At 41.9% G+C, this 13,911-nt stretch overlaps 1 protein-coding gene across 14 annotated transcripts in view; it reads left to right on the forward strand.

Moving 5' to 3' along the window:
- The window catches only part of FGGY (FGGY carbohydrate kinase domain containing), a 284,438-nt gene that overhangs the window by 80,543 nt on the left and 189,984 nt on the right, over positions 1 to 13,911 (forward strand). Inside the window, exons 3-4 of one of the 14 annotated variants that reach the window (XM_090146747.1) lie at positions 3,694 to 3,796; positions 4,520 to 4,633. The exons of 12 other annotated variants lie outside the window; for them this stretch is intronic. The gene's annotated coding sequence lies outside the window, so the exon portion shown is untranslated. The remainder of the gene's footprint in view (positions 1 to 3,693; positions 3,797 to 4,519; positions 4,634 to 13,911) is intronic. One more of the 14 variants, XM_090146745.1, reaches the window with a different exon arrangement.

Here is a 13,911-nt window from a genome sequence, read left to right on the forward strand (position 1 = left end):
ATTGGTGATCCAGCATCCCAGTGAGGGCAGGAAGAAAAGGAAACATCCAATTTATGCACACAGATCAACTCGCGGTGATTGGAAAGATATCTGCCAGAAAGGAGGGAGATGCAGAGTATCTTAGGGTTACATTTGTTTCCTGTGGCGGTGCATTTGCTTTGGTTTAGTTTTCCTTTCACCTTCCCCATACTATAATTCATGACTGCGTATGTAGCAGCTGTTTCTCCCCTTTGCCTGTATGTATTTCCTTCAGTGAGGCAATAATTTCACAATCTGAGGAATCCAGAGGCAATCTCTTTACCTCTCCACCTTGCTAGTTGTAACCTCTTGCTCCTAACCCTGCCCTTGTTGCAATACTATGCTGTGAAACAAAGTTCAAAGGTGCTTTTTTTTTTCACCTCATATTCCTTCCCTTCTCCTTGGGTTCTTTCTCAGTGTAACCCCAACAGCAGTTTTGCCCATCGAGTGCATTCAGCTCCTGCTGAAATCCTCACCTCCTGGAAACATGACCTTGGGCTGGAGCTCACCCCTCATAGAGGTGCTCAGCACAAAATGAAGTTGAAGCCATTTGAAGAGATGTTTCAGGGGCTACAGTGGGCATGAAATAGGGTGTGATGTTAACACATCCTCTGTGCAGGGTAATTTGGGTGTTAATTGTAGTGAAACTGCTGTGGTGGATAGTCTTTCTGGCTATGAGTGATCTTATGTGCTTACTCGTTGCAATAGCAGCTATGTGACTTTTTCATTTATACAATCAACTTGAAACTTTCCTGATGAAATAAGGTTTGTAGTTGCTGCTGTCAAAAAATCATAATAGGAAAGGCAGTTGCAGTATGTCTCCAGAATGCTGTCTTGAACTCCTATACCTTGATTAGCATTGCAGATATCTTCTGCTGTGATGGAGAAATAAAGCTGATCTGAATGTGGAACAGATTTGAGTAAACCCTTTCACCTGTGCAGCAGGGCAGAATCACTTCTTGCCTTTTATTTGCTCATGCTTTGCCCATGTTAGTCACAACCAACAAAACTTTAGCTGTTTGGGCAAGTGTACCACAGGCCAGTGCACCTCAGTCTTAGCACATTTATCTTACTGTTCAAGACAATTCCTCACACTCCTTGACATTTAATCCTGTGGGTATTTGTAGGCTGTTATGTCTGCCCTTATTGTTGTTTAACCTAGCAATAAGCATTTAGCTCTGTCCTCATAAATCATTTCCCTTCAGCTCCCTGGCTAGAATGACTGCATTTGCTCCAAAGTATGAAAAAGCCAGGCAAAGCCTACCCTTTAAATGACTACGCCCACAGGATTTTATTGGTGGCACAAAATCAATGCTCAAGCCATGATTTCATTCCTGGTTGACTGCGTGATCTTTTACTGGTTACACTGACCTAAGGATCTATATCAGCACTGCTTCAGATTTTTTTTCCTGTGTCTTCCTACACACTCTTTGGATTTGCTCCACCTCTTCCTCCAGCTTTAAAACCACCAGTTTAGGGCCCCTGCCCCTTCTGCTGCTGGAAGCAGCCTCTGCTTCCTCTTCCTTTGTCCTTCACTGAACAGCCAGAAGTTGGTTCCTGCAGGGAAGCTGGAAAGTGGAAAGCTCTCAGTGCACCACCTGGGCTCAGCATCTGATGGATGCAGAGAAGCAGGAAAAGGAGGAGTCACAAGCTGGATACAAACCTCTGCCGAGACCTGTGTCAAAAACTCACCAGCAAGCTGGGAGTACATGGGAAATCCTTCCATTTTTGCCCCCTTCTTTCCCCCCATTCAGTATCTCAGTGCTGGGGCTTTCTGTGCTCCTCTTTTGGGGACCTCTCTATGCTTTGGGAGTGTCTTCTCTGAACTGCATGTGTGTGAGTTTCAGGAGCTTGGTGGTGAAGCCAGATTATGATGTTGATTAAAGAGTTCTTGAAGGTATCGTTGCAGTATATTATCACCTGGATCAGGCATCATTCAGGAGAACCCTGAAAAATGCAAGAAAATCTCTTAGTGGGCAGACTAGCCAATAGCTGCCTACTGCAAACTTTTGCTTCTTTGGGGTTTTTGGTCACAACCACAGAGAAGAGAAGGACGAGAGATCTTTCATCTATCATGTGATATCATTCCATCAATATAGGGTATCCAACCATGGAGAGTAAGAGTGTTCTTTTCCTAACTGGTGAAGTTTGGAAGTTGCAAAATGATATTGCAAACAAGAGTCAGCATGTGACAGAAGACATTTCCCTTCCTAAAAAAGTATATAAAATTTAGACAATCATCAAGTTAATTATCTCTTTCTTTCCTACTTGCATACTCATTGTAACTCCCCTATTCTCACCTCAGTTGTTACTGTGTTAGATGTGGTTAATTACTTCAGTGCATTTTCTTTCAGGACCCTCTTGTCTCTGAGTTGGAATATTTGTCTATTCGCCATGTAGCAGATGACTTTGGTTCTGAATTTGGAATAACTGTTCAAAAGCTACATCATCCCTGAGCTGCAGACCCACCCTTTGAAACTCAGAACATTTTTTTTACTTTTCTGAAGTCTGAGTTGCCTTCAGACATGATTAAGAGAGTCCTATATAAGCATGAGATAAGTTAAACTGTGTAACCATGTCTGGGGAGTTTAGTCTTGTTTAATGGCTTTGTTCAGTTATTCTACCTGTTCATTATCTTTGCCTAAACATTAAAATCATACAATCATTGCATTTCCTCCTCTGAAATAAGAAGATTCTTATGGCAAACTTAACTCTGTGCATGTTTCTTTGTTTCCTTATAAGTATACACATGTATTTCTTTATTTTGTCGAGTAACTCCTTCAGCCATAATTTTTCCACTGTTTGCATCTCTTCAGATGCATGGCAAGCATGGCAGAATTCCAAGTGTAACCAGGAAAAAGGAAAACCAAGTTCCTCTCTCAGATCTTCATCATCATGGAAATGTTGTATCCCTATTGAAGCAGTTGAAGATGTTCAGCAAACTGTATTAGAATTTTCAAAGCCATGGCATCATTTTCTGAAAACTGATTTCCTTGGACCAAAAATAAGAAAGAAGAAAAAATTCAATAATCTGTTTGGGAGTGAGAATCTTTCATTTCACACTGGTTTATAGTTTTGTAAAAGCTTTAGCTACGTAAATAGATATTCACCAGGAAGAATTATTGCCATGCTCTCTTATGCTCTGACACCTGTTTTCATATTCTTTTTCTCTGGGCATTTTTTTCCTCAAGTCCACAAAATCTGACCTCTCTTACTTCTTATATTCCTTCATTATGTATTGATCATGCTATGATGATGGCCTCTACAAAAACCCTCTGAAATACATGCTTTAAGTGTTGAGGCAGCCCTTTCACCTGCTGCACATTCATCAGAGCAGATCAGAAACAGAGCTGAAATACTTTCAGAAAGTGGGGTTGAACATTTAGAATGAACTAGAGGAGATCTCACTGGCAATATCCTTGTTGTCACTTGTCCTTTCTTCTTTCAAAATCATAAAGACTGAAATAGGCTGTCTGATAGAAACAGATTCCACACTAGTATTGCTGGAATGAATATAGAAACAGCACAGTTTAACAATAGTCCAGAATCTGCAAAAATATGTATAATTCGTCTGACCTCCTCAATGAGTTGTGAGCATATTATAGGGAGAAATGTTGTGGGACATAGCTAATAACCTTTTATTACCTTTGTATTGGTTTTGTGAATCTGTTCCAGCTCTTTCTGCCACGAAAACGTGGGAATCCCTGATTTAAGGCTGATCCCATGAATTGCTAAATGGCCTCATGCCCACTGACTCAGGAAAGTGTACATAGACTGGGTAAGCAGCAGCTAATTACATCCCATAAAACATCTCTTCAGCTTGCTTCTGGATGAGCCATTTTATCTCAGAACTAATTGAATGCCTCAACGCTTACTTGTAATCCAGTCTCTGCTGAAGGCAGTAAGAATTAATGTTCTGATATTCCTGGGGAAGGAATTGGACCCTGACTCCAGCAAGTTAGTTCCTCTGAGCAGATGGGTGTGTCAGCAGTGCAGCTAGAGCAGGAATTTTGCAAGAATCACAGCCTGATGGTAATTCTCTCAATCCTGCTCAGAAGAAGACATTTAGCAGACAGCAGAGTGGGCTGATCCATCCTTTCTAACAAGCAGAAGGACACATTACTGTGGCTTACTCTGCAAACATTTTTGTCTCAAAGGCTGTACATTTAGAGCACCAATAGTTGAGGGAAGTGTAGGAAGGTTTCTGTCTACTTCTCAGCCCATTTCTAAGCAAATAATAACATACTAGAATTCACCTGACCTGAACATAAAACAGAATTCATTTAAAATGCTGCAACGTGTTTAAAAGTCAGGATGCATTGAGAAAGCTTCATTTTTTTTTTAAGCTTTGGTTATACTGGGATCTGCAGACACAAAATGATTGCTACTTCTTACCTGTAGCTGAAAAAGGAATCGTGCATCTCTTGACGTCAGACATTGCTTTAATCTGCTCACAGCTTGTTTTGTTTTTCTCTGTTTCATTTCCCTTTACTGTGTTAAGTCTTGACCCTGAAAGGTGAGGAAGTGAAGGAAATGGAAGAGTGAAATTTGGGGAGTCTGACACTAAGAAGCCAAGGGAACCATGAAGCAGTCTGTCTGGTTGTGAGATGGAAATGTAAGTCGACTCCTCAAATTAATTACTTTGGAACCCACTTACTTATGACTGTGGACTCCCTTAAGCATAAGTCTTACATTATGTCACTGAGATGGCATTTGGGCTTGATTTATGTTGGCACAAACCTAGCTATAAACGGCACACGTGTGCCCATAGTTGCCCCTTTTCAAACAGAACATGTTTTTAGAAACAGGAAACATGGCTGCAGCAGGAGCACACCAAGCCTCTGCTGTGTCAACAGCCTCACAACTGCAGGTATCCAGGATCTGCACGACACATTCATTTTCAACCTATTTCAACTCAGTCAGTAACTTGGAACACCATTACCAGAGATTAACGGTTGGTTGATGGAGCAAAAATGACTTATTAGGTGAAATGTACTCCTCTAAAGATGTGTATCTGAACAAGAACCACAAGCACATCTTAATCTTTTTCTTTCATCCTCTATTGAATCTGTGGCTAGTATTTCATGGTGATAACCTCTCTCTCATTTTTTTTCTCCCTTGGAGAATGAGGCCAAACTATATTAATTATAGCTGGTTCTGTAGTCACATCATTTGTCTTTAAAAAGTTATGCTCCTTTCTGTCCAGATAAATACAAATCTTTCAGGTCGTGTTCAGGGAAGTTCAAACTCTTCACTGTTTCTTATAGCATGTTAAAAACAATTCAGTACATGTAAGCAACATTCAAGATTTCTTGTCTGAGGTAGGTATGCATATGTAAATAAAGAACAAAAATTGCAGAGCATTTTTGATGACCAACATAACTGTATTTTTGTTCCTCAGATGCATTTATTTGCATATTCAGTCTTTGTGTGAACAGTGGGGAGCTATCAGTAGACATAAATAGCTTTCTCCATGGTGCTTCATCCACTTGGATCTGCTCTGCCTGAAGTGAAATAAGCTTTTCAGTGCTTCAGCAATGTAGCACCCTTGGACATCTCAGTGACACTGACACAACCCTTGCCAGAGTGGGAGAGATGGAGGTGACCTGAGTCATGAGAGCCCTGTCCCTTCCACCAGAGCAGACTAAATGAGCTGCACACTGTAGGAGCTCCTTTTCTTAACATCCCTTTATTCAGGCTTTGAAGAAGTCTGTAACAGAGACAATGTTGTTGTGTACACCAAACAGTCTTCTCTAAGTTTCTAAGAAGAACCAATGATGCAGAAAACATTTTTTGTTCCACATAGTGTGTATTTTCCTCCTTTTTTATCTTCAGTTGGGAGAATCCTTATTGGCAATTAAACAATCCAGGAGATTGTAGGGCATATGTCATACAGTGAGTTCAAAGGTCTTCATGTTGTCTTAGAGAAGCTGAGAGGAAATGGGTGTTAATCCCTAAAGACCACCTTCTAAATAAGAAATGCTGTTTGTCAATGAAGATTGACTTGAAATAGGAACTAGGACCAACGTCTTTTAAATAGAAATATTCTATCTCGTGTGTTGGAAGCCAGCAGTAACCTGATTGCAGCTCCTGCTCAGTGAATGTAGGTAATCTCTGAGATTGAGTTAAGTAATTTGAATAAGCTACAGGAGTAGGATTGTTGTGTTACTCACTAAAGATTTACAGTCCCTTCGGAGATGGTGGAATGTATTTCCATCAGGAAGATTTTTTCCTGTGTCTTAGGATTCCTTGCTTATTTTCTGATTGAAAATCTGCTAAATTTGTCAAAACACTTGAACATACAGCATGAAAATCAATGGCAAGCTCCCTGCACTTACTGTTGTGATGCATGGATTGTTTCAAGCCTGATTGCCATTAATGTTACCATTGATATCACAACATTGTCACTTTGTTAGAAGCTTGCTGGACTAGAGGCAGTAGCTGCAATGCTCTCTTGAGCTTGGGTTGGGATATTTTTTTCCCATTTTTTGAGAGTATTACTTGCAGTAAATGCTGAGTCTGAGTTATACTCTTTTGCTGTTTAATTTATAAACACGCTGTTATGTTTGGGACAATATTATGTCAATAACAGGTACACTTATCAGAAAGATTGGGATACTGTAGGGCTGAGTAGATATCGTGAGGGTCAGTATTTGAACATCCCTAGATTAGCACCCAGCACAAAATAGAGAGCAAAAAAATATTGTCAGCATAGAAATGCATCTTGGGTCCCTTGGTGGGAGCTGAGGATGCTCCAGGGAAGCCATAATGCCATCTCTGCTTCAAGAGCAGCAAGCAGAGGCAGCACTGCCTTTGGGATCTGCAGTCATCTCCCTGCCAGAGCAGTTCTCACAGCAGTGTGGCCTTCAGATGCGGGAAGATCTGCTTAGGAGACAAAATATTTCTTTCCAGTAGGTAAGAAATGCAATTACCAAAATTCTCACCGTATCCCAACTTTTGCCATTATGACGGTGCTTGAGATAAATTTTTTTCTTCTTGAATCCAGCTCTCGTATCTGTTACTGCTCAGTGCTCCTTTTGCACTGTCTCTAAAGAGCTTACACCTGGGCTTTACTGGAATGATCAAGTGTTAACTGCCTCTGGAGTTTGGTTTGTGCCATTGGTAAGAAATCTGAAAGCTGGGAGGTCTCCAGAGGTGCTAGTTAGAAGATGCTGGAAACCAAATTTATTTCATCAGAAATAAATACAACTCATGGTGCATATTGTCCTTGTGTATTTGTGCAGTGGCAGCATGGCTTTAACGCTGAGCATTATTAAAGCCCCCAACTAGTTCTCATATTTTATAATTTTATGCAGACCAACTTCAATTTTTATATTCTGCATGTACTTGCAATTAATTTACATGATAAATGTGGAGCAGTCAGAACAGGATATTAAAAAGGAACGTCTGGGGTGAGCATGAGTAGGACACGGACGTAACAGCTCAGAAGCACACGCTGTTTGCTGACGTTTGTCAGTAAGGGAATGGCATTATTCCTCCTTTTACCCAATTCCCCGCTTGGAATCCCAGCCTAACCAGATGTGTTGGCAGAGGATGAGATTGGTCATAGTGTTTCCTGATGGCTTCTCTTGATGGTTTGAGGTGATGCTAGATGCTGCTCCCACCTCCAGCATTGCCTGCTCCTGCCTGGCTCTGGAACACACCACTTCATCCCAGCCATGCCGTGCCCACATTTGGGTATTTGTGAAGCAGAATAAATGTGAACCTGGGTGGGGAGCAACAGCTTCATGTAACTGGACCTTGTTTCTATGTTTCTAGCCCATGTGAATAATCCAGGAGAACAAAAACATTTATACTCTTTTTGCATGGAAGATTAGAAAGATGACCTGGGATCTGTCAGCTGTGCTGGTCAGAGGGATGCACAGGTCACTCTTTAAGGTTGCCCTGGAGCCTCTCCAACTACAGGCAGCTCCAGCCCCTGTGAAACCTCCCCCTGTGTCCCTGCACTCCCCCAGACCCTTCAATCTTCCTTATCTCTCATACCCCTCATCTGACCCCTTCAGTCCCGCTTTCAAAGAGTCTCCTCCAGAAGCTGTCAAGAGATGCAGGAAGGCAAGCAGGGGTTATCTCTGCTTGCAGGTTATCTCAGGGCTTGCTCTCAAGAAATCTGTGAGCAGTACAAGTTATCCCCAGCTGGAGACGAGCAGGGGCTGGGCTGCTCTGTTCCATGGGGCCAGCTGTCTTGTGGATATGGGTGAAAGATGAGAACTCTGAAAATAGTTCTAGGGTCGTCCCAGAGCCAGGAGGTGCCTGTGATTGGGAAACGTGGAAGGAAAGATATTTACTTCTCATGTATTTGGGGACTCTGAACACTTCCTGGGTAAGGAAGGGCTTCCTGGAATTCTTTGGAGTGATTTTATACCCAGAAGGGAATTATTTGATGCTGGTTCCAATATAAACATGAGATTCAGCTTTGCAGTGAGACAGCCCTGTGACAACCCCCTTCCAAAATGTAATCAGTAAAGTTTTCCCCTGATGCAAACTCTGTGTGTGATTCCAAGTTGGACTCCTGCTTGCTCACTCCTCGGCTGGCTTCGCTGAAACTTCACAACATTTAGTCTCGCTTTTCCTTGCAGTGCTGAGTCACTCTGTGATCTGAGTGAGAACCATCATGTTTGTTACTCTAAGGTTTGTGAGCCTCCGTCTGTAATCCAAATGAAAAAAACTGCAATGTCAGTTTGCTCAAAAATAGGTTTTTAAAAGCATTGTTCTGCACAGTTTTTTTGTGTAAAACACTTGTTCAAATGTTGTTTTCTCTGTCACTTCTGGCCACTTTATGTCGTGGGAATCTGGACTTTGGCAGAATCGGACACTTGAGAAGCATGACCAAAGGAAAACTGCGGTTTAATTGACTTTGAATAGATTTTTCAAGGTAAGAGGTGGCTCTTCAGAAAGGGCAACACATCATTGTGTCTGCTAAGTTTTCTCTCTGTCCTGTAATGAACTGTAAGATTTTTATGTCTCAGCTCTTTTTGACTGTTGTATAATGCACTGTTTGGGGTATATAGTCTTGAATAGCTCTTTACAGACTTGACATTTACCTCTGCAATTCCTTATTTCTGCCCCAGTTCATTCTGGTCAGGCAGGAAGCTCATAAAAGGTGTCTGTAACAGATCTGTACCCGTGGAATTTGGATTGCAGGGCAGATGAATAACGCGGCTTTCTTTGAGCAAAAGATGCTCATGTCAAGCAGGTATAGCTCACATCCACCCAAAACCCCAGCCACACATGCAGACAGTGAGGGTTGGAGCTGGGGGTGCACTGGGGAGCTCTGAACGTCAAACATCAGTCAGTGACTTCAGCAGCATCAGTGCTCACAGGGCTGGGGCTTTGTGGGGAGCAGAAAGCAGGACGCGGTAGTGCATACGCAGTGCCTTGTGGGCTGTGTGTGCACCGCAAGGATTTTGCAGGGGACTGGGGATTATGCAATTATAACCAAGGCCATAATTTTCAGGATTATACTCATGCACACAGAGGAAAATTTCTTTGCAGAATTCTTTACTGATGATGAACCGTAAGCCAGAAAGAACACTGTTGGGTTTTCTGATGTCAGTATGAGCTGGTAGAGTTGGCAATCAGAGCAAGTATCCTTCAATTATAGGCTGAACAAGTTGAACAGAAGTCACTGAAACATAACCAGTATGGAGCCCATAGTGCTATTATTGTATTTGCCTCTCGGAAAAAAAGACATGCTTAGAAGGCCATAAGCTGTTCCCTCTCCTTCTCTCTCCTCAGTTGAAGAATTAATCTCTTTGTCATATGTGACAGCTGCACAAGTAATAGGAACAAAACATGTAGGTGTTGGGAATAAAGTCATTAAACAACATGCTATTTGTTAAGCACATCAAGTTCTGGACAGATTTTTACTATAGCTTTTCTGTGTCATGTGCGCAGGTGATAAAGAGTATTGAAGAATTTCCAGCAGTAAGAATTTCATTTCTTGCCTTGAATCAAATTGTGATTCAGAATGAAAATGTCACCGAGACACGGGCTGTAGTGAGAATATAAGACCGCTGTTTCCAATCACCCTATAATTAGAAGGGTTTTTTGTTTTTGATGCATGAGCCCAGGCAACCTCTGCAGGGCTAGGAGCAATAACAAGAATTAAAGTTCACTTTCATCTGAAAAGACAATAGTCGATAAGCAACTAGTTGAAAAATGTTATGTTCAGTGGTTCTTGGAGGTGTTCAAGTCCAGGTTGGATGGGGCTCTGGGCAACCTGATCTGGTGGGTGGCAACCAGCCCATGGCATTGGGGTTGGAATGGGATGATCTTTAAGGTCCCTTCCAACCCAAGCCATTCTTTGATTCTATGGCTCCTCATTGAAAGGGCAGCATTACTGACATTGAAGTGTTTTGTAGTAAGAATTCTATTCCCCAAGCAGTAATATGGAATGGAAACAGACTTGTTAAGTTTTTTGCACATTTTTTTTTCTTCTAAATAAATTTAGTAACTAAGTTTTCTTTTGACATTTTCTGTTATCTATGATATGATGATGTCATATAGTTATATGACATCATCAGTAATGATAAATCATAAATAAAAGATAAAATACTAGGTGTTATACTTCCATATCTATAACATGGCTCCAGTTTTGGCTGTGGTAGCTGCCACCAAAATGTCCAGAAGGAAGCACTCAGCCCTTTGGCTCTGTTCATACAGTGGGAAAGTTTGGGAACTTCTGATCTCAGGGTTGAAGGCACACATTGACATTTTCTACATGCACTCCCCCAGGTTGAGTCTACCTACTTTCTCTGTGGAGTTTTCAAAATGCCATTACTCAGTGATTCATCTCCCACACATGGAGGGAGGGAGGAATTCAAATCAGATGGGAAACAAAGTGACAAAGTGCTCTCCATTGGGGAAAGGAAGAGATAGATAGGACTTTTGGCAGTCGAACAATTAGGAAAGAAATAAAATCACTGATGGGGAGAACAGGGTTCTGTCATTTGGTTAAAATGGAACTAGATGGGAGAGCAACAGAGAGGGTAGTGGTGGGGAGAAGGCAAAGGTATGTTCACTGAACCCTATCTCTAGCAAAAAATACTGGGGGACAATGTGGTGATGGGCAAAGAAAGCCTTTTTTTTTTTTTTTTTTTTTTTTCCTGGGGACACCCAACTTGCTTTTCTGAGTAACACTTGCCTTTATAGGTCATTCCCAAGCTGGCGGCTGTGTGGAAGAGATGTTGCACCATGTGGGTTCCAGCAATGGGATGAGCAGTAGGAAGCTGGTGTTGTCTGGCACGCATCTCCCTGTGTGTGATGTTTGCACTGGCTGAGAAGTCGAAAACAGGAGGTGGAAATGAACTACACAGGATAAGGTTGAAGGAAAGTAGCTCTGCTCATGTAGTTGGTTGAAGGTGTTTTCCTCAACAGATTTTTAACCAATGCTTTGCCATTTTAATGGTGAACTGACCAGTTGCCTCCTATTGCTTGTCTTTCTGCTATGCCTTGGGTACAAGATACGATTTCTGCCTCATTGTTCTATGGATTTGCTCCTAACCTGATCACTAGAGAGGGAGTGCCTGGAGCTGTCTACCAGTTATCATGACACAGTCCAAGACTGTAGCAATGAAGTGGCCTATCCTTTATGTCAGCATACAAGGATTACCACGTGGTCTATGTTAACTAACCACAAATCTCAGATAACCTTTTATAAGGTGTTTCTAAGATACATTTAAAAACAAAATCGTGTACAATTTCTTGCACGTTGCCTTCTTGTTTACAAGCCTTGAGAATGCAGATGGGTCACGCTTTCAAGATTCTTCATGCAATCAGTGTTTGGGAAATTTTTTTTTTAGACATAATTATATACCTCCCAGGGCTGGATCTCATTCAACTTGCAGTTTACATCACAACAGTTAGTAGGATTGTACCAGACTGAAAAAGCCCATGGAAGAAATGTCACACATTTGTAAAATGCTTCACTTTTACTAGCTTTTATTTATTTTATTTATTATGTATTTGTATGTTTATTTACTGCAAGGGTGATGCCAAAGTACAAGCTATTTTGTTTAGATAAAATCAAAACATGCTCATTCTTAAAAGCAAGAAAGCAAAATCAGGTTTTCTGTGTTTGGACAGATATACAGTCTTTTATACATCACCATTTCTTGAAGGAGAAGGCTCAAGTGGAAAATATCTGCTCTTCACTTTGCAGTGAAACTGGAGGTCGGTCGAATTGTCGGGCAGGCTGAGCAATCTTCTGGGCTGATTTGTCCCCTTCTGTCTCTGGGGCACTGGAGCCCTGGTGGAGCTCTGTCTGCATGACTCAACCCCAAGGAGCTCTCCTCATCTCTGCCTGCCCTATTTCTTCATCTCTTTCCTTTCAGAGAAGGTTCAGAATGCTTCTTGAGTATGTTTTCTATGGTTTGAGTTAACACATGAAAAAGAAACTTCTTGATCTCTTTTTTTTCCCTATCAGCTCTTGGGAAGTCTTTTCCTTTTTCCCTTCTCAAATTCACATGACTGTCAGAAGTCGAGGAGCAAATAGGTAAGCAAGCACCAAAACAAGCACAGCAGAGCGAGCCATCTGGTGTGCGGAGGAGGGCCGACTCCTACAGCTCTGATCTCAGCACGAACACACAGCATCTGTGTGGGGCTGGCGATAATGGGGATGTGCAGCACAATTAGGAAGATGAAGATCTGGCTCTGACACACCCTGGGGGAGGAGATGCCTGATGCCCAGGCACTTGCTGCAATAGCCAAAGGGTCAGAAGCTTCAGAGCAGCAGGAATGGGTCTGGGGCACACACCACTCTTGCAGTTCCTTCCTAGGAAGATTCAGGGGCTCCGCACTTATGATGTTGTTGTGTCTGTTCAATGGGATGTAAGGAAATGTCATAACAAAAAGCCAGCAGTAGCTGCTCAGCCCAGCTGAGCTTCAGCTTCCTTCCTCAAGCAAGCTAATGGAAACAACGTTCCCCAGTGGCCTAGGGGGCAGCCAGAAGTTCCTTGTTGTGGCTCTCATGGGAGCTTTGCAGGCTGTCGATGCCAGGGAAAATGGTTTCCCAGCATCAGATTCCTTGCAAACTATGAGTCCGTAGGCAGTCCCCCAGTGCCGGCCACACTCTTCTCTGCAGCAGCATTGCCAGGCCTGAGATGAACTCGTTCACTCATCACACCTTGGCAAAACCAACCAGTTTCTGAAAAATGCTGCTGCTGCTGTCTGGTTTTGGGTTGTACTCAGCCCTCACCCTACAGCTGCTGCTGAGAGAAACCGTTTCTTTATGGGAGTGAAACTGATTGTTTCTGAGACTGGGATAAGATGAACTGTCAGCTGTAATAGAGCCAGCAGCAAAACTGTGAGTGGGCATCAAGCTGCAAGGCAGTGACACACTGCTCTGTTCCAGGTCTCTTATCTACTTTTCTACCTCCCCTTCTTAGTGGAAATGATGATCTTACCTAAGGATACCCCTGAAGACTTAGTAGTTTATCTTTTCAGCAAGCTTCAAAGACAATATGGCTATGCAGTTGTAAAGTATTATCTGCCACTTTGGAAACATGTTCCATATTTCTGTGAGATTTAAAGCAAAGTAGAAAATTGGGCTATTTATCCTACAATTCACTGGAAGATTAAGTTTCTATAGAAACTACCACTTCAGAGTTATTTACATTTCTCTCCTGAGAAACATCTTGAGAAAGAGCATTCCCATGAATGGCAAATAGAAGTTACATTTCTCATAATAATATAATGTTTACAGAAGAATGTGTGTGTTCTAAGCGTTGTTATTGGGTTGCTCTATAAATTATGAGTCTGTTGAATATAATGCCATGTTTATAATAGCAACTGATAAGTAACAGCAAAGAAGGGACTCAAGTTTACCCATGGGAAAAAAAAATGGTGACATGTAAAAGTAATGTGTGAAAATTC

This window comes from Phasianus colchicus, chromosome 9, assembly GCF_987193195.1.
Source record: "Phasianus colchicus chromosome 9, bPhaCol1.hap1.1, whole genome shotgun sequence".
Lineage (NCBI taxonomy): Eukaryota > Metazoa > Chordata > Aves > Galliformes > Phasianidae > Phasianus > Phasianus colchicus.